We start from the raw sequence: 21,703 nt of genomic DNA on the forward strand, positions 1-21,703 counted from the left end.
CATGGAAACAGAGACAGTGCGGTATATGTTGGGTCAGCCTGTTGTGAAGGCAATGTCATTGGGGTTCATGTTGGGTCAGCCTGTAACGAAGGCAAATACAGTGCAGGTAATGTTGGGACAATTAAGCTGGGAGAGCCAAGGACGGCTGTGATTGTTTGGTGCTGTTGCCGTGGCCGAAGAGGCGTCTGGAAGTCTGGCGAGAAGCAGGTGTTCGATCACGTGGAGTGCCGTTGGGACGCGGACTAATTAATTAAGGCGTAATGATAGCGGGGATACATTGGGGGGTCGGCAATTGGAGCGCGATTTTGAGTTTGGAGAGCTTGGAGTAACAGGCAGAATTGAGGTGTGGAGAGTTTGAGAGAGAGAGTTTGAGAGACAGAGTTTGTAAGACGCTGTGAGCGAAGACGCTGTGTGCGAAGTCTCTGTGTGCGAAGACGCTGAGTGCGGAGTAAGTGAAGTAATCGTGGCGAATGGAGAGACAAAGGTGGCGAACGAGTCGAGTGAAGCACGGCGAGCGAGCCGTGGCGACCTGGATACTGTAGAATGTGGAGGAGATGCTGAGAGTTGTAGATAAAACGGTGTTCGGAGAAAGACAGAAGTTGTCCGAGTGACATCGAACACTACACCTGGATAAATAATGAGAATGTATATTTCACACGAACCACGTGGATCGATTGCTGAGAATGGATTAAAATTATCCTATTGTGACACCATGCCACAGTCAGGATGGCCGAGTGGTCTAAGGCGCTGCGTTCAGGTCGCAGTCTCCCCTGGAGGCGTGGGTTCGAATCCCACTTCTGACAGAATGATGCTCTTTTGTGAATTCACAACAATTTTGTGATTTCAATTAAACTTTGCTATCACAATAGAATTGAGAAATATTCGATAATGGAAGTTGGCAGGAAAGTATGGTGAAATTTAAATATGAGAAAAACAAAAGACAAGGACAAAGAGTGATTGAGAGCATTACATATATTATGGAGGGAAACACAATGCAAAAAATCACGTTGGTATGCAAGGGACCGGCATTAAAAACATGTAAAATGAAAATTTATAACATGGCTATGACTACTATACGACCAATTGTCTTCCTGTTATAGGGCAGGTAAGATAGTGCTGCTCTTCTGGTGTGGATATGAAGTAACTTGATGATATTTTGTTAATCAGTTCTGTGATATATTTTTCCATGAACCATTGTCTCACATAGGCTGTAGGCCAGCCCTGCACGAAGTCGAATTGTACGCTTCATACCATGCATGACACTAGCAGTACAATTTCGATTAAATTTGGCGATAAGATGCAGCACTACCCTCAATTAAACATTACTCATAATCACTGCATTTCCTTGATGAAATGCATCTTGGCTATGATTATTCTTCACGGATGTTTCTGAGTAAATATTCGAATTCCCTATTTCTCGGATCATGTGTCCATCTAAACGACAACTAGTTTGTCAAAAAATGGTAGGTATTATCTTGCTTGAATCACTTGTGATGAGGAAGTCTTCTTGCCTGTGTAGTGGAGTAGAAAGGTGCGTATTGCATGGAAACAGAGACAGTGCGGTTTATGTTGGGTCAGCCTGTTGTGAAGGCAATGTCATTGGGGTTCATGTTGGGTCAGCCTGTAACGAAGGCAAATACAGTGCAGGTAATGTTGGGACAATTAAGCTGGGAGTGCCAAGGAAGGCTGTGATTGTTTGGTGCTGTTTCCGGGGCCGGAGAGGCGTCTGGAAGTCTGGCGAGAAGCAGGTGTACGATCACGCGGAGTGCCGTTGGGACGCGGACTAATTAATTAAGGCGTAATGATAGCGGGGATACATTGGGGGGTCGGCAATTGGAGCGGGATTTTGAGTTTGGAGAGCTTGGAGTAAGAGGCAGAATTGAAGTATGGAGAGTTTGAGAGAGAGAGTTTGAGAGACAGAGTTTGTAAGACGCTGGGTGCGAAGTCGCTGTGTGCGAAGACGCTGTGTGCGAAGTCGCTGTGTGCGAAGACGCTGAGTGCGGAGTAAGTGAAGTAATCGTGGCGAATGGAGAGACAAAGGTGGCGAACGAGTCGAGTGAAGCACGGCGAGCGAGCCGTGGCGACCTGGATACTGTAGAATGTGGAGGAGATGCTGAGAGTTGTAGATAAAACGGTGTTTGGAGAAAGACAGAAGTTGTCCGAGTGACATCGAACACGACACCTGGATAAATAATGAGAATGTATATTTCACACGAACCACGTGGATCGATTGCTGAGAATGGATTAAAATTATCCTATTGTGAAACCATGCCACAGTCAGGATGGCCGAGCGGTCTAAGGCGCAGCGTTCAGGTCGCAGTCTCCCCTGGAGGCGTGGGTTCGAATCCCACTTCTGACAGAATGATGCTCTTTTGTGAATTAACAACAATTTTGTAATTTCAATTAAACTTTGCTATCACAATAGAATTGAGAAATATTCGATAATGGAATTGGCAGGAAAGTATGGTGAAATATAAATATGAGAAAAACAAAAGACACGCACAAAGAGTGATTGAGAGCATTACATATATTATGGAGGGAAACACAATGCAAAAAATCACGTTGGTATGCAAGGGACCGGCATTAAAAACATGTAAAATGAAAATTTATAACATGGCTATGACTACTATACGACCAATTGTCTTCCAGTTATAGGGCAGGTAAGATAGCGCTGCCCTTCTGGTGTGGATATGAAGTAACTTGATGATATTTTGTTAATCAGTTCTGTGATATATTTTTCCATGAACCATTGTCTCACATAGGCTGTAGGCCAGCCCTGCACGAAGTCGAATTGTACGCTTCATACCATGCATGACACTAGCAGTACAATTTCGATTAAATTTGGCGATAAGATGCAGCACTACCCTCACTTAAACATTACTCATAATCACTGCATTTCCTTGATGAAATGCATCTTGGCTATGATTATTCTTCACGGATGTTTCTGAGTAAATATTGGAATTCCCTATTTCTCGGATCATGTGTCCGTCTAAACGACAACTAGTTTATATTCTTAGTTTTTTCGGTAAAGTCACGTTGAAGAGAAACAACAAAATAACAAAATATATATAAAACAATAAAAAAAAATTCTCACGACGTTTCGACCATAACTCAAACGGTCATCATCAGGTGTGTCGGTTTGCATACATTTATTTTGAAAACGGCATATTTATTTATATATATATATAAAAAAATAACGTTTGCGTCACGCGCAACGATTGGCTGTTTGCCAGGACTAGTCCATCTATTTTTTGAAAAGAGGAGGGGGGAGACGAAATTTGTTTTTATGTATGCTGTCTGAAAGCCACTGTAAGCGTGAACAATCAATCAAGAACTGAAATGATTTATCAAATCTTTCCAATGATTGCTAAGATAGAATCCATCTTCTCGGTTGAAATTGTCTCTGTGTTTGTATATGTGGATAGCCTCATGAACGAATCTCTCATGGAAGCCAGATGGCTTACAAAGAACCTCCGTCTTGGAAAAGTCAATGGCATGTGAGCCTACTGAATTAGAACAATGATCTGCTACGGCCGAGGTGTTGGTCCTACCGTGTTTAAGGTCTGCTTTATGTTCACGAATGCGGTCCGAGATATGGCGTTTGGTTTCTCCAATGTAACTACTACCACAGAGGCAACTTAGTTTGTAGACACCAGGGTATTGTATGTCCGGAATCACATCTTTTACAGACGGAACCAGATCACGGATTTTATGTAATGTGTTGAAACGGACCTGGATCTTGTGTTTATTCAAGATTTTGGAGATCTTTTTTGTGATCCCAGCAATGTAGGGTAAAGTGATGGTTTTGAAAGGCTCCTCAAGAGGGTTCTTCTTCATGGTTTGAGTGATAGCTTTGCGGATTGTATAGTCGGAGTAACCATTAGCCCTAAGAGCTTGGTGTACGTGCTTGAGTTCACTGCTTATGTGTTCCTGGTCGGATATGCATTGGGCTCTATGATACAGAGTCTTGATGAGAGAATTCTTCTGTGATGGATGGTGGTGGGAATCCGGTTTCAGATAAGCATCCGTATGGGTAGCTTTCCTGTAGACAGAGTGGCTCATTGAACCATCAGGTCTCTTTTTAATTAGGACATCCAAAAAAGGTATCTTGCCATCTATTTCGACTTCCATGGTAAATCTGATGGCTGGGTGTATGGAATTGATGTGGTCGAAGAATTGGTCTAGAGCAGGCCGGCCATGTGGCCAGATGACAAAAGTGTCATCCACGTACCTCTTCCATAAGGTTGGGCGCAGAGTGGCAGTCTGGATGGCGTCAGTCTCAAATTTCTCCATGAAAATGTTAGCTATAACTGGAGAAAGGGGGGAGCCCATTGGGGTGCCCTCAGTTTGTTTGTAGAAAGTTCCATTCCAAGTGAAGTATGTATTGGTTAAACAGTGTCTCACCAGGGGGGGTACCTCAGTGTTTAGTCCTTGATGAACCAAGTCTTCAATGATTGCAATGGTGTCAGGTACAGGAACCTTGGTGAATAAGGAAACTACATCAAAACTGACAAGCAGGTCGTCTGGGGACAGGGAAATACCCTTGATTGTTGATACCAGGTGAGTAGAATTTTGTACCGCAGAGGTGGTCTTTCCAGTGAAAGGACGCAGGATTTCAGACAAAAAACGAGCTAGTTTGTAGGTGGGGGAGCTGATAGTAGAGACTATGGGACGAAGAGGTGTATCAACTTTATGTATTTTTGGTAAGCCGTATAATCTTGGTGGCCTGGCAGCAGAATGTTTCAACGAAAACTGTTTAGATTGATCAATTAATGCGGTTGAATCAGAAATTATTTTGTTGGTTTGTGTGACGAGGCTGTTGGTGGGATCTCTTTTTATTTTGTATAACTACCATCGTCGAGTAATTCTTTAATTTTGTTGTTGTATTCTATTTTATCCATGATGACAGTAGCATTTCCTTGGTCAGCTGAGAGAACTACAATATCATTCCTCTTTTTTAATTTATATAATTCAAAACGCTCATCTTTGCTGAGGTTGCTAGCTGGTATCTTAGCGTTTTTGAGGGTTGCAGCGATTTCAGATCTTGCTACGTCTGCAGCGATGTGACCCAGGCCCCTGAGAGCAACGTCTACTTGGGCAATTATATCATTAACTGGTATGTGTTTAGGTGTGACTGCAAAGTTTAGACCTTTAGCTAAAACGGATTTCAGACCATCGGAAATAGAACTGTTACTGCGATTAATTACGACTTTATTAACGTCTACCTTTTTGGTGTGTGGGTCCGGTCTTTTGTTGAAGAGGAGGTTAAATTTGGAAATCAGGTTTTCCTTACATTTGGTCGACATAGTAGCAGCTGAAGAGGCAGTCATATTGTCTACATGTTCCCAATCCGATGTGGACATTATTGCCATCAATGATAAGTGTGATTTGTAGAGTGTCTTGTCTAACTGATCTAGTTGTGTGCGTATAAGTCTGATTTTTTCTGAGATAAGAGCTAAGCTAGTTTTGAAAAGAATTCGTTTCGCATTAGAAGAAGTTACAGCAGCAGAGGTCAGTGTAAATGCGATTGGTATTACCCCAGAGTCGCGGCATCTCTTCAGGAAGGTGAGAGACTCGATCAGCTGAGCTTTCTTATCCCGGAGTTTGTTGAAGGATCTTAAAGTTATGTGAAAACCCTCCCCGTAGAGGCGATTAAATTTTGATTTAAAGCTTTCGTGACTGCAGTAATTCATATTCTTAGTTTTTTCGGTAAAGTCACGTTGAAGAGAAACAACAGAATAACAAAATATATATAAAACAATAAAAAATTCTCACGACGTTTCGACCATAACTCAAACGGTCATCATCAGGTGTGTCGGTTTGCATAAATTTATTTTTAAAACGGCATATTTATTTATTTATAAAAAAAAATAACGTTTGCGTCACGCGCAGCGATTGGCAGTTTGCCCAGGACTAGTCCATCTCTTTTTTGAAAAGAGGAGGGGGGAGACGAAATTTGTTTTTATGTATGCTGTCTGAAAACCACTGTAAGCGTGAACAATCAATCAAGAACTGAAATGATTTATCAAATCTTTCCAATGATTGCTAAGATAGAATCCATCTTCTCGGTTGAAATTGTCTCTGTGCTTGTATATGTGGATAGCCACATGAACGAATCTCTCATGGAAGCCAGATGGCTTACAAAGAACCTCCGTCTTGGAAAAGTCAATGGCATGTGAGCCTACTGAATTAGAACAATGATCTGCTACGGCCGAGGTGTTGGTCCTACCGTGTTTAAGGTCTGCTTTATGTTCACGAATGCGGTCCGAGATATGGCGTTTGGTTTCTCCAATGTAACTACTACCACAGAGGCAACTTAGTTTGTAGACACCAGGGTATTGTATGTCCGGAATCACATCTTTTACAGACGGAACCAGATCACGGATTTTATGTAATGTGTTGAAACGGACCTGGATCTTGTGTTTATTCAAGATTTTGGAGATCTTTTTGTGATCCCAGCAATGTAGGGTAAAGTGATGGTTTTGAAAGGCTCCTCAAGAGGGTTCTTCTTCATGGTTTGAGTGATAGCTTTGCGGATTGTATAGTCGGAGTAACCATTAGCCCTAAGAGCTTGGTGTACGTGCTTGAGTTCACTGCTTATGTGTTCCTGGTCGGATATGCATTGGGCTCTATGATACAGAGTCTTGATGAGAGAATTCTTCTGTGATGGATGGTGGTGGGAATCCGGTTTCAGATAAGCATCCGTATGGGTAGCTTTCCTGTAGACAGAGTGGCTCATTGAACCATCAGGTCTCTTTTTAATTAGGACATCCAAAAAAGGTATCTTGCCATCTATTTCGACTTCCATGGTAAATCTGATGGCTGGGTGTATGGAATTGATGTGGTCGAAGAATTGGTCTAGAGCAGGCCGGCCATGTGGCCAGATGACAAAAGTGTCATCCACGTACTTCTTCCATAAGGTTGGGCGCAGAGTGGCAGTCTGGATGGCGTCAGTCTCAAATTTCTCCATGAAAATGTTAGCTATAACTGGAGTAGGCTCACATGCCATTGACTTTTCCAAGACGGAGGTTCTTTGTAAGCCATCTGGCTTCCATGAGAGATTCGTTCATGAGGCTATCCACATATACAAGCACAGAGACAATTTCAACCGAGAAGATGGATTCTATCTTAGCAATCATTGGAAAGATTTGATAAATCATTTCAGTTCTTGATTGATTGTTCACGCTTACAGTGGCTTTCAGACAGCATACATAAAAACAAATTTCGTCTCCCCCCTCCTCTTTTCAAAAAAGAGATGGACTAGTCCTGGGCAAACTGCCAATCGCTGCGCGTGACGCAAACGTTATTTTTTTTATAAATAAATAAATATGCCGTTTTAAAAATAAATTTATGCAAACCGACACACCTGATGATGACCGTTTGAGTTATGGTCGAAACGTCGTGAGAATTTTTTATTGTTTTATATATATATTTTGTTATTCTGTTGTTTCTCTTCAACGTGACTTTACCGAAAAAACTAAGAATATGAATTACTGCAGTCACGAAAGCTTTAAATCAAAATTTAATCGCCTCTACGGGGAGGGTTTTCACGTAACTTTAAGATCCTTCAACAAACTCCGGGATAAGAAAGCTCAGCTGATCGAGTCTCTCACCTTCCTGAAGAGATGCCGCGACTCTGGGGTAATACCAATCGCATTTACACTGACCTCTGCTGCTGTAACTTCTTCTAATGCGAAACGAATTCTTTTCAAAACTAGCTTAGCTCTTATCTCAGAAAAAATCAGACTTATACGCACACAACTAGATCAGTTAGACAAGACACTCTACAAATCACACTTATCATTGACGGCAATAATGTCCACATCGGATTGGGAACATGTAGACAATATGACTGCCTCTTCAGCTGCTACTATGTCGACCAAATGTAAGGAAAACCTGATTTCCAAATTTAACCTCCTCTTCAACAAAAGACCGGACCCACACACCAAAAAGGTAGACGTTAATAAAGTCGTAATTAATCGCAGTAACAGTTCTATTTCCGATGGTCTGAAATCCGTTTTAGCTAAAGGTCTAAACTTTGCAGTCACACCTAAACACATACCAGTTAATGATATAATTGCCCAAGTAGACGTTGCTCTCAGGGGCCTGGGTCACATCCTTGCAGACGTAGCAAGATCTGAAATCGCTGCAACCCTCAAAAACGCTAAGATACCAGCTAGCAACCTCAGCAAAGATGAGCGTTTTGAATTATATAAATTAAAAAAGAGGAATGATATTGTAGTTCTCTCAGCTGACAAAGGAAATGCTACTGTCATCATGGATAAAATAGAATACAACAACAAAATTAAAGAATTACTCGACCATGGTAGTTATACAAAAATAAAAAGAGATCCCACCAACAGCCTCGTCACACAAACCAACAAAATAATTTCTGATTCAACCGCATTAATTGATCAATCTAAACAGTTTTCGTTGAAACCTTCTGCTGCCAGGCCACCAAGATTATACGGCTTACCAAAAATACATAAAGTTGATACACCTCTTCGTCCCATAGTCTCTACTATCAGCTCCCCCACCTACAAACTAGCTCGTTTTTTGTCTGAAATCCTGCGTCCTTTCACTGGAAAGACCACCTCTGCGGTACAAAATTCTACTCACCTGGTATCAACAATCAAGGGTATTTCCCTGTCCCCAGACGACCTGCTTGTCAGTTTTGATGTAGTTTCCTTATTCACCAAGGTTCCTGTACCTGACACCATTGCAATCATTGAAGACTTGGTTTATCAAGGACTAAACACTGAGGTACCCCCCCTGGTGAGACACTGTTTAACCAATACATACTTCACTTGGAATGGAACTTTCTACAAACAAACTGAGGGCACCCCAATGGGCTCCCCCCTTTCTCCAGTTATAGCTAACATTTTCATGGAGAAATTTGAAACTGACGCCATCCAGACTGCCACTCTGCGCCCAACCTTATGGAAGAGGTACGTGGATGACACTTTTGTCATCTGGCCACATGGCCGGCCTGCTCTAGACCAATTCTTCGACCACATCAATTCCATACACCCAGCCATCAGATTTACCATGGAAGTCGAAATAGATGGCAAGATACCTTTTTTGGATGTCCTAATTAAAAAGAGACCTGATGGTTCAATGAGCCACTCTGTCTACAGGAAAGCTACCCATACGGATGCTTATCTGAAACCGGATTCCCACCACCATCCATCACAGAAGAATTCTCACATCAAGACTCTGTATCATAGAGCCCAATGCATATCCGACCAGGAACACATAAGCAGTGAACTCAAGCACGTACACCAAGCTCTTAGGGCTAATGGTTACTCCGACTATACAATCCGCAAAGCTATCACTCAAACCATGAAGAAGAACCCTCTTGAGGAGCCTTTCAAAACCATCACTTTACCCTACATTGCTGGGATCACAAAAAAGATCTCCAAAATCTTGAATAAACACAAGATCCAGGTCCGTTTCAACACATTACATAAAATCCGTGATCTGGTTCCGTCTGTAAAAGATGTGATTCCGGACATACAATACCCTGGTGTCTACAAACTAAGTTGCCTCTGTGGTAGTAGTTACATTGGAGAAACCAAACGCCATATCTCGGACCGCATTCGTGAACATAAAGCAGACCTTAAACACGGTAGGACCAACACCTCGGCCGTAGCAGATCATTGTTCTAATTCAGTAGGCTCACATGCCATTGACTTTTCCAAGACGGAGGTTCTTTGTAAGCCATCTGGCTTCCATGAGAGATTCGTTCATGAGGCTATCCACATATACAAACACAGAGACAATTTCAACCGAGAAGATGGATTCTATCTTAGCAATCATTGGAAAGATTTGATAAATCATTTCAGTTCTTGATTGATTGTTCACGCTTACAGTGGCTTTCAGACAGCATACATAAAAACAAATTTCGTCTCCCCCCTCCTCTTTTCAAAAAATAGATGGACTAGTCCTGGGCAAACTGCCAATCGCTGCGCGTGACGCAAACGTTATTTTTTTTATGAATAAATAAATATGCCGTTTTAAAAATAAATTTATGCAAACCGACACACCTGATGATGACCGTTTTAGTTATGGTCGAAACGTCGTGAGAATTTTTTATTGTTTTATATATATTTTGTTATTCTGTTGTTTCTCTTCAACGTGACTTTACCGAAAAAACTAAGAATATGAATTACTGCAGTCACAAAAGCTTTAAATCAAAAGGATCCTCTTGTGGAGCCACTCAAAACCATCACCTTACCCTACATTGCAGGGGTCACTAAAAAGATCTCCAAAATCCTGAATAAACACAAGATCCAGGTCCGATTCAACACAGTACACAAAATCCGTGATTTAGTTCCATCTGTAAAAGATGCTCTTCCAGACATACAGTACCCGGGCGTTTACAAACTAAAGTGCCTCTGTGGTAGTAGCTACATTGGAGAAACCAAAAGACATATCTCGGACCGCATCCGCGAACATAAAGCAGACTTGAAACACGGTAGGACGAACTCCTCTGCCGTGGCAGATCACTGTTACAATTCAGTGGGCTCACATGACATTGACTTCTCCAAGACGGAGGTTCTTTGCAAACCAACCGGCTACCATGAGAGATTCGTTCATGAGGCCATTCACATATACAAGCACAGAGACAATTTCCACCGAGAAGATAGATTCAGGCTTAGTAACCACTGGAAAGATGTGTTAAATCATTTCTGTTCTTAATTAATTGTATTTTTACGATGACCTTCAGACCGCAGCTCTTTCGCCAGCATTGCCTCTTAATACCTCTCACACCACGGTTAATGGTATGGTTTACAACATGGAGTATACTAGGGCCTCGCAGCTGTCTCTCTCCCCCTCCTCTGTTCCGACCATGGACGAACTCGTCCGTCTGAACGGGGCCCGTAGCTATCCGTGGTGCGGAAATTTGAGGGTAAGAATCCACCCATTTTTTCGCCATATAGCATTGTGATATATAACGACTTATTGTTGGTAGCTTAGCTGATTGGAGAATACAGAGTTTATTGATAACATGAAGGTAATTTATATTTTAGTTTTTATTGGTTCACTATATAGTACTGTGAATAGCTCAGATGTGTAGTCATTTCTGTGACCAGTCACTAGCAAATCACTCAGTTATTTCAATGCTAAATTCGCCTAGTTATTTCAATGCTAAATTCTCCTGTTTGATTTGTACTAAGTGCCTCGGTGAATGTGTATGCTCTGACTTCAACGTAGCTATTTCTGTAGCAGTTACAAGCGAATCACTCAGCTATTTCAATGCTAAATTCTATGCTAATTCCATTGTCAAGGGGTGCCTCTGCGGATGTGTATGCCTTAACTTAGCTATTTCAATGCTAAATTCTATGCTAATTTCTTTTAACAATGGGTGCCTCTGCGGATGTGTATGCTTTAACTTTTAACATAGCTATTTCTGTGACCAGTCACAAGCTAACCATTCAGCCATTTCAATGCTAAATTTTATGCTAATTCCTTTGTCAAGGCTCTTTGTTCCTCTCACACAGCTTAAAAGCCGTGATCTGAACGTGGCTCTCTCACTCCAGCGCTGTCCTACCAGACAGTCTCGCCCCCTTCACCTGATGAAGGCCGCTTGTGTTGTGGCCGAAACGTCGTGAGAATATTATTGTGTTATTTTATTTTATCAATTTATTATTTTATTCTCATTCTACGTGACTTTACCGAAAGAACCAAAGAAGATGAATCATTGCAGTCACGAAAGCTTTAAATCGAAATTTAACCGCCTCTACGGGGAGGAATTCCACACATCCTTAAGATCATTCAACAGACTTCGGGATAAGAAGGCTCAACTAATCGAGTCTCTCACCTTTCTGAAGAGATGCCGCGACTCTAAGGTAATACCAACCGCATTTACACTAACCTCTGCTGTTGCAACTTCTCTCAATGCAAAACGAATTCTAGCTAGAACTAGCTTCGCTCTTATCTCGGAAAAAATCAGACTTACACGCACCGAACTCGATCAGTTAGACAAGACACTCTACAAATCACACTTAAAATTGACAGCGACAATGTCTACATCGGATTGGGAACATGTAGACAATATGACTACCTCTTCGGCTGCCACTATATCGAACAAATGTAGGGACAATTTGATTTCCAAATTCAATCACCTCTCCAGCAAAAAATCGGATCCACACACCGAAAAGATAGACGTCAACAAAGTCGTAATTAATCGCAGTAACAGTTCCATTTCTGATGGTCTGAAATCCGTTTTAGCTAAAGGTCTAAACTTTGCTGTCACACCGAGACACTTACCGGTTAATGATATCATTGCCCATGTCGACGTTGCACTCAAGGGCTTGAGTCACATCTCTGCAGACGTAGCAAGATCTGAAATCGCTGCAACCCTCAAAAACGCTAAGTTGCCACCCAGCAACATCAGCAAAGACGAACGTTTTGAATTATCTCAATTAAAAAAGAGGGATGATATTGTCGTTCTCTCAGCCGACAAAGGCAATGCCACTGTCATCATGGACAAAACAGACTATAACAACAAAATTCAAGAACTACTCAACGATGGCAGCTATACAAAAATAAAAAGAGATCCCACCAACAGCCTGGTCACCAAAACTAACAAAATTATCTCTGATTCAACAGCATTAATTGATGAGATCAAACAGTTCTCGTTGAAACCCTCTGCTGCCAGACCACCAAGATTATATGACCTTCCAAAGATACACAAAGAAGATACACCCCTTCGTCCCATCGTCTCTACTATCAGCTCCCCCACCTACAAACTGGCACGTTTTCTGGCTGATATACTGCGACCTTTCACTGGAAAAACCACCTCTGCGGTACTAAATTCTACTCACCTGGTATCGACAATCAAAGACATTTCCCTGTCCCCAAACGACCTGCTTGTCAGTTTTGATGTGGTGTCCTTGTTCACCAAAGTCCCGGTACCTGACACCATCGCTATCATTGAAGACCTGGTTCATCAAGGACTGCATACTGATGTACCCCCCCTGGTGAGACATTGCTTAACCAACACATACTTCACCTGGAATGGAACTTTCTACAAACAAACTGAGGGCACCCCAATGGGCTCCCCCCTATCTCCGGTTGTAGCCAACGTATTCATGGAAAAATTTGAAACTGACGCCATCCAGACTGCCACTCTACGCCCGACCTTATGGAAGAGGTACGTTGATGACACCTTTGTCATCTGGCCACATGGCCAGCCTGCTCTAGACCAATTCCGCGACCACATCAATTCCATACACCCAGCCATCAGATTTACCATGGAGGTCGAAAAAGATGGCAAACTACCCTTTTTGGATGTCTTAATTAAAAGGAGACATGATGGTTCAATGAGCCACTCTGTCTACAGGAAAGCTACCCATACAGATGCTTACTTGAAACCGGATTCCCACCACCATCCATCCCAGAAGAACTCCCTCATCAAGACTCTATACCATAGAGCCCAATGCATTTCCGACCAGGAACACATTACCAGTGAACTCAAGCACGTACACCAGGCTCTCAGGGCTAATGGCTACTCCGACTACACAATCCGCAAAGCCATCACTCCAGTCATGAAGAAGGATCCTCTTGTGGAGCCACTCAAAACCATCACCTTACCCTACATTGCAGGGGTCACTAAAAAGATCTCCAAAATCCTGAATAAACACAAGATCCAGGTCCGATTCAACACAGTACACAAAATCCGTGATTTAGTTCCATCTGTAAAAGATGCTCTTCCAGACATACAGTACCCGGGCGTTTACAAACTAAAGTGCCTCTGTGGTAGTAGCTACATTGGAGAAACCAAAAGACATATCTCGGACCGCATCCGCGAACATAAAGCAGACTTGAAACACGGTAGGACGAACTCCTCTGCCGTGGCAGATCACTGTTACAATTTAGTGGGCTCACATGACATTGACTTCTCCAAGACGGAGGTTCTTTGCAAACCAACCGGCTACCATGAGAGATTCGTTCATGAGGCCATTCACATATACAAGCACAGAGTCAATTTCAACCGAGAAGATGGATCAGGCTTAGTAACCACTGGAAAGATGTGTTAAATCATTTCTGTTCTTAATTAATTGTATTTTTACGATGACCTTCAGACCGCAGCTCTTTCGCCAGTATTGCCTCTTAATACCTCTCACACCACGGTTAATGGTATGGTTTACAACATGGAGTATACTAGGGCCTCGCAGCTGTCTCTCTCCCCCTCCTCTGTTCCGACCATGGACGAACTCGTCCGTCTGAACGGGGCCCGTAGCTATCCGTGGTGCGGAAATTTGAGGGTAAGAATCCACCCATTTTTTCGCCATATAGCATTGTGATATATAACGACTTATTGTTGGTAGCTTAGCTGATTGGAGAATACAGAGTTTATTGATAACATGAAGGTAATTTATATTTTAGTTTTTATTGGTTCACTATATAGTACTGTGAATAGCTCAGATGTGTAGTCATTTCTGTGACCAGTCACTAGCAAATCACTCAGTTATTTCAATGCTAAATTCGCCTAGTTATTTCAATGCTAAATTCTCCTGTTTGATTTGTACTAAGTGCCTCGGTGAATGTGTATGCTCTGACTTCAACGTAGCTATTTCTGTAGCAGTTACAAGCGAATCACTCAGCTATTTCAATGCTAAATTCTATGCTAATTCCATTGTCAAGGGGTGCCTCTGCGGATGTGTATGCCTTAACTTAGCTATTTCAATGCTAAATTCTATGCTAATTTCTTTTAACAATGGGTGCCTCTGCGGATGTGTATGCTTTAACTTTTAACATAGCTATTTCTGTGACCAGTCACAAGCTAATCATTCAGCCATTTCAATGCTAAATTTTATGCTAATTCCTTTGTCAAGGCTCTTTGTTCCTCTCACACAGCTTAAAAGCCGTGATCTGAACGTGGCTCTCTCACTCCAGCGCTGTCCTACCAGACAGTTTCGCCCCCTTCACCTGATGAAGGCCGCTTGTGTTGTGGCCGAAACGTCGTGAGAATATTATTGTGTTATTTTATTTTATCAATTTATTATTTTATTCTCATTCTACGTGACTTTACCGAAAGAACCAAAGAAGATGAATCATTGCAGTCACGAAAGCTTTAAATCGAAATTTAAACTAGTTGTCGTTTAGACGGACACATGATCCGAGAAATAGGGAATATTTACTCAGAAACATCCGTGAAGAATAATCATAGCCAAGATGCATTTCATCAAGGAAATGCAGTGATTATGAGTAATGTCTGTCTGTGCTGCATCTTATCGCCAAATTTAATCGAAATTGTACTGCTAGTGTCATGCATGGTATGAAGCGTACAATTCGACTTCGTGCAGGGCTGGCCTACAGCCTATGTGAGACAATGGTTCATGGAAAAATATATCACAGAACTGATTAACAAAATATCATCAAGTTACTTCATATCCACACCAGAAGGGCAGCACTATCTTACCTGCCCTATAACAGGAAGACAATTGGTCGTATAGTAGTCATAGCCGTGTTATAAATTTTCATTTTACATGTTTTTAATGCCATTGCCTTGCAAACCAACATGATTTTTTGCATTGTGTTTCCCTCCATAATATATGTAATGCTCTCAATCATTCTTTGTGCGTGTCTTTTGTTTCTCTCATATTTATATTTCACCATACTTTCCTGCCAATTCCATTATCGAATATTTCTCAATTCTATTGTGATGGCAAAGTTTAATTGAAATTACAAAATTGTTGTTAATTCACAAAAGAGCATCATTCTGTCAGAAGTGGGATTCGAACCCACGCCTCCAGGGGAGACTGCGACCTGAACGCAGCGCCTTAGACCGCTCGGCCATCCTGACTGTGGCATGGTGTCACAATAGGATAATTTTAATCCATTCTCAGCAATCGATCCACGTGGTTCGTGTGAAATATACATTCTCATTATTTATAAAGGTGTCGTGTTCGATGTCACTCGGACAACTTCTGTCTTTCTCTAAACACCGCTTTATCTACAACTCTCAGCATATCCTCCACATTCTACGGTATCCAGGTCGCCACGGCTCGCTCGCCGTGCTTCACTCGACTCGTTCGCCACCTTTGTCTCTGCATTCCCCACGATTACTTCCCTTACTCCGCACTCAGCGTCTTCGCACACAGCGACATCGCACACAGCGACTTCGCACACAGCGTCTTACAAACTCTGTCTCTCAAACTCTCTCTCTCAAACTCTCCACACTTCAATTCTGCCTGTTGACTCCAAGCTCTCCAAACTCAAAATCCCGCTCCAATTGCCGACCCCCCAATTTATCCCCGCTATCATTACGCCTTAATTAATTAGTCCGCGTCCCAAAGGCACTCCGCGTGATCGTACACCTGCTTCTCGCCAGACTTCCAGACGCCTCTCCGGCCCCGGCGACAGCACCAAACAATCACAGACGTCCTTGGCTCTCCCAGCTTAATTGTCCCAACATTACCTGCACTGTATTTGCCTTCGTTACAGGCTGACCCAACATGAACCCCAATGACATTGCCTTCACAACAGGCTGACCCAACATAAACCGCACTGTCTCTGTTTCCATACAATACGCACCTTTCTACTCCACTACACAGGCAAGAAGACTTCCTCATCACAAGTGATTCAAGCAAGACAATACCCACCATTTTTTGACAAACTAGTTGTCGTTTAGACGGACGCATGATCCGAGAAATAGGGAATTCCAATATTTACTCAGAAACATCCGTGAAGAATAATCATCAAGGAAATGCAGTGATTATGAGTAATGTTTAATTGAGGGTAGTGCTGCATCTTATCGCCAAATTTAATCGAAATTGTACTGCTAGTGTCATGCATGGTATGAAGCGTACAATTCGACTTCGTGCAGGGCTGGCCTACAGCCTATGTGAGACAATGGTTCATGGAAAAATATATCACAGAACTGATTAACAAAATATCATCAAGTTACTTCATATCCACACCAGAAGGGCAGCACTATCTTACCTGCCCTATAACAGGAAGACAATTGGTCGTATAGTAGTCATAGCCGTGTTATAAATTTTCATTTTACATGTTTTTAATGCCATTGCCTTGCAAACCAACATGATTTTTTGCATTGTGTTTCCCTCCATAATATATGTAATGCTCTCAATCATTCTTTGTGCGTGTCTTTTGTTTCTCTCATATTTATATTTCACCATACTTTCCTGCCAATTCCATTATCGAATATTTCTCAATTCTATTGTGATGGCAAAGTTTAATTGAAATTACAAAATTGTTGTTAATTCACAAAAGAGCATCATTCTGTCAGAAGTGGGATTCGAACCCACGCCTCCAGGGGAGACTGCGACCTGAACGCAGCGCCTTAGACCACTCGGCCATCCTGACTGTGGCATGGTGTCACAATAGGATAATTTTAATCCATTCTCAGCAATCGATCCACGTGGTTCGTGTGAAATATACATTCTCATTATTTATAAAGGTGTCGTGTTCGATGTCACTCGGACAACTTCTGTCTTTCTCTAAACACCGCTTTATCTACAACTCTCAGCATATCCTCCACATTCTACGGTATCCAGGTCGCCACGGCTCGCTCGCCGTGCTTCACTCGACTCGTTCGCCACCTTTGTCTCTGCATTCCCCACGATTACTTCCCTTACTCCGCACTCAGCGTCTTCGCACACAGCGACATCGCACACAGCGACTTCGCACACAGCGTCTTACAAACTCTGTCTCTCAAACTCTCTCTCTCAAACTCTCCACACTTCAATTCTGCCTGTTGACTCCAAGCTCTCCAAACTCAAAATCCCGCTCCAATTGCCGACCCCCCAATTTATCCCCGCTATCATTACGCCTTAATTAATTAGTCCGCGTCCCAAAGGCACTCCGCGTGATCGTACACCTGCTTCTCGCCAGACTTCCAGACGCCTCTCCGGCCCCGGCGACAGCACCAAACAATCACAGACGTCCTTGGCTCTCCCAGCTTAATTGTCCCAACATTACCTGCACTGTATTTGCCTTCGTTACAGGCTGACCCAACATGAACCCCAATGACATTGCCTTCACAACAGGCTGACCCAACATAAACCGCACTGTCTCTGTTTCCATACAATACGCACCTTTCTACTCCACTACACAGGCAAGAAGACTTCCTCATCACAAGTGATTCAAGCAAGACAATACCCACCATTTGTTGACAAACTAGTTGTCGTTTAGACGGACGCATGATCCTAGAAATAGGGAATTCCAATATTTACTCAGAAACATCCGTGAAGAATAATCATCAAGGAAATGCAGTGATTATTAGTAATGTTTAATTGAGGGTAGTGCTGCATCTTATCGCCAAATTTAATCGAAATTGTACTGCTAGTGTCATGCATGGTATGAAGCGTACAATTCGACTTCGTGCAGGGCTGGCCTACAGCCTGTGTGAGACAATGGTTCATGGAAAAATATATCACAGAACTGATTAACAAAATATCATCAAGTTACTTCATATCCACACCAGAAGGGCAGCACTATCTTACCTGCCCTATAACAGGAAGACAATTGGTCGTATAGTAGTCATAGCCGTGTTATAAATTTTCATTTTACATGTTTTTAATGCCATTCCCTTGCAAACCAACATGCTTTTTTGCATTGTGTTTCCCTCCATAATATATGTAATGCTCTCAAGACACTCTTTGTGCATGTCTTTTGTTTCTCTCATATTTATATTTCACCATACTTTCCTGCCAACTTCCATTACCGAATATTTCTCAATTCTATTGTGATAGCAAAGTTTAATGGAAATCACAAAATTGTTGTTAATTCACAAAAGAGCATCATTCTGTCAGAAGTGGGATTCGAACCCACGCCTCCAGGGGAGACTGCGACCTGAACGCTGCGCCTTAGACCGCTCGGCCATCCTGACTGTGGCATGGTGTCACAATAGGATAATTTTAATCCATTCTCAGCAATCGATCCACGTGGTTCGTGTGAAATATACATTCTCATTATTTATCCAGGTGTCGTGTTCGATGTCACTCGGACAACTTCTGTCTTTCTCCGAACACCGCTTTATCTACAACTCTCAGCATGTCCTCCACATTCTACAGTATCCAGGTCGCCACGGCTCGCTCGCCGTGCTTCACTCGACTCGCTCGCCACCTTTGTCTCTCCATTCCCCACGATTACTTCACTTACTCCGCACTCAGCGTCTTCGCACACAGCGACTTCGTACACAGCGTCTTCGCTCACAGCGTCTTACAAACTCTGTCTCTCAAAACTCTCGCTCTCAAACTCTCCACACTTCAATTCTGCCTGTTGACTCCAAGCTCTCCAAACTCAAAATCCCGTTCCAATTGCCGACCCCCCAATTTATCCCCGCTATCATTACGCCTTAATTAATTAGTCTGCGTCCCAACGGCACTCCGCGTGATCGTACACCTGCTTCTCGCCAGACTTCCAGACGCCTCTCCGGCCCCGGCAACAGCCCCAAACAATCACAGCCGTCCTTGGCTCTCCCAGCTTAATTGTCCCAACATTACCTGCACTGTATTTGCCTTCGTTACAGGCTGACCCAACATGAACCCCAATGACATTGCCTTCACAACAGGCTGACCCAACATAAACCGCAGTCTCTGTTTCCATGCAATACGCACCTTTCTACTCCACTACACAGGCAAGAAGACTTCCTCATCACAAGTGATTCAAGCAAGACAACACCTACCATTTTTTGACAAACTAGTTGTCGTTTAGACGGACACATGATCCGAGAAATAGGGAATTCCAATATTTACTCAGAAACATCCGTGAAGAATAATCATAGCCAAGATGCATTTCATCAAGGAAATGCAGTGATTATGAGTAATGTTTAATTGAGGGTAGTGCTGCATCTTATCGCCAAATTTAATCGAAATTGTACTGCTAGTGTCATGCATGGTATGAAGCGTACAATTCGACTTCGTGCAGGGCTGGCCTACAGCCTATGTGAGACAATGGTTCATGGAAAAATATATCACAAAACTGATTAACAAAATATCATCAAGTTACTTCATATCCACACCAGAAGGGCAGCACTATCTTACCTGACCTATTACAGGATGACAATTGGTCGTATAGTAGTCATAGCCATGTTATAAATTTTCATTTTACATGTTTTTAATGCCGGTCCCTTGCATACCAACGTGATTTTTTGCATTTTGTTTCCCTCCATAATATATGTAATGCTCTCAATCACTCTTTGTGCGTGTCTTTTGTTTTTCTCATATTTATATATCACCATACTTTCCTGCCAATTCCATTATCGAATATTTCTCAATTCTATTGTGATAGCAAAGTTTAATTGAAATTACAAAATTGTTGTTAATTCACAAAAGAGCATCATTCTGTCAGAAGTGGGATTCGAACCCACGCCTCCAGGGGAGGCTGCGACCTGAACGCAACGCCTTAGACCGCTCGGCCATCCTGACTGTGGCATGGTGTCACAATAGGATAATTTTAATCCATTCTCAGCAATCGATCCACGTGGTTCGTGTGAAATATACATTCTCATTATTTATAAAGGTGTCGTGTTCGATGTCACTCGGACAACTTCTGTCTTTCTCTAAACACCGCTTTATCTACAACTCTCAGCATATCCTCCACATTCTACGGTATCCAGGTCGCCACGGTTCGCTTGCCGTGCTTCACTCGACTCGTTCGCCACCTTTGTCTCTCCATTCCCCACGATTACTTCCCTTACTCCGCACTCAGCGTCTTCGCACACAGCGACTTCGCACACAGCGTCTTACAAACTCTGTCTCTCAAACTCTCTCTCTCAAACTCTCCACACTTCAATTCTGCCTGTTGACTCCAAGCTCTCCAAACTCAAAATCCCGCTCCAATTGCCGACCCCCCAATTTATCCCCGCTATCATTACGCCTCAATTAATTAGTCCGCGTCCCAACGGCACTCCGCGTGATCGTACACCTGCTTCTCACCAGACTTCCAGACGCCTCTCCGGCCCCGGCGACAGCACCAAACAATCACAGACGTCCTTGGCTCTCCCAGCTTAATTGTCCCAACATTACCTGCACTGTATTTGCCTTCGTTACAGGCTGACCCAACATAAACCGCACTGTCTCTGTTTCCATACAATACGCACCTTTCTACTCCACTACACAGGCAAGAAGACTTCCTCATCACAAGTGATTCAAGCAAGACAATACCCATCATTTGTTGACAAACTAGTTGTCGTTTAGACGGACGCATGATCCTAGAAATAGGGAATTCCAATATTTACTCAGAAACATCCGTGAAGAATAATCATCAAGGAAATGCAGTGATTATTAGTAATGTTTAATTGAGGGTAGTGCTGCATCTTATCGCCAAATTTAATCGAAATTGTACTGCTAGTGTCATGCATGGTATGAAGCGTACAATTCGACTTCGTGCAGGGCTGGCCTACAGCCTATGTGAGACAATGGTTCATGGAAAAATATATCACAGAACTGATTAACAAAATATCATCAAGTTACTTCATATCCACACCAGAAGGGCAGCACTATCTTACCTGCCCTATAACAGGAAGACAATTGGTCGTATAGTAGTCATAGCCGTGTTATAAATTTTCATTTTACATGTTTTTAATGCCATTGCCTTGCAAACCAACATGATTTTTTGCATTGTGTTTCCCTCCATAATATATGTAATGCTCTCAATCATTCTTTGTGCGTGTCTTTTGTTTCTCTCATATTTATATTTCACCATACTTTCCTGCCAACTTCCATTA

General features: G+C 42.5%; 6 non-coding genes across 6 annotated transcripts; 2 read left to right on the forward strand and 4 right to left on the reverse strand.

Annotated features, from left to right (window-relative positions):
• Window positions 1–720: 720 nt before the first annotated feature.
• Window positions 721–803, forward strand: TRNAL-CAG (transfer RNA leucine (anticodon CAG)). Its single transcript has one exon. It is a non-coding gene; the product is annotated as a tRNA-Leu (tRNA).
• Window positions 804–2,276: 1,473 nt separating this feature from the next.
• Window positions 2,277–2,359, forward strand: TRNAL-CAG (transfer RNA leucine (anticodon CAG)). The gene has a single exon. It is a non-coding gene; the product is annotated as a tRNA-Leu (tRNA).
• A 13,372-nt stretch (window positions 2,360–15,731) lies between these two features.
• Window positions 15,732–15,814, reverse strand: TRNAL-CAG (transfer RNA leucine (anticodon CAG)). Its single transcript has one exon. It is a non-coding gene; the product is annotated as a tRNA-Leu (tRNA).
• A 1,440-nt stretch (window positions 15,815–17,254) lies between these two features.
• On the reverse strand, window positions 17,255–17,337 carry TRNAL-CAG (transfer RNA leucine (anticodon CAG)). The gene has a single exon. It is a non-coding gene; the product is annotated as a tRNA-Leu (tRNA).
• A 1,442-nt stretch (window positions 17,338–18,779) lies between these two features.
• On the reverse strand, window positions 18,780–18,862 carry TRNAL-CAG (transfer RNA leucine (anticodon CAG)). Its single transcript has one exon. It is a non-coding gene; the product is annotated as a tRNA-Leu (tRNA).
• Window positions 18,863–20,319: 1,457 nt separating this feature from the next.
• On the reverse strand, window positions 20,320–20,402 carry TRNAL-CAG (transfer RNA leucine (anticodon CAG)). Its single transcript has one exon. It is a non-coding gene; the product is annotated as a tRNA-Leu (tRNA).
• Window positions 20,403–21,703: the final 1,301 nt, after the last annotated feature.

This window comes from Petromyzon marinus, chromosome 35, assembly GCF_048934315.1.
Source record: "Petromyzon marinus isolate PM22_M1 ecotype Great Lakes invasive population chromosome 35, UKy_Petmar_22M1.pri1.0, whole genome shotgun sequence".
NCBI classification, from domain to species: domain Eukaryota; kingdom Metazoa; phylum Chordata; class Hyperoartia; order Petromyzontiformes; family Petromyzontidae; genus Petromyzon; species Petromyzon marinus.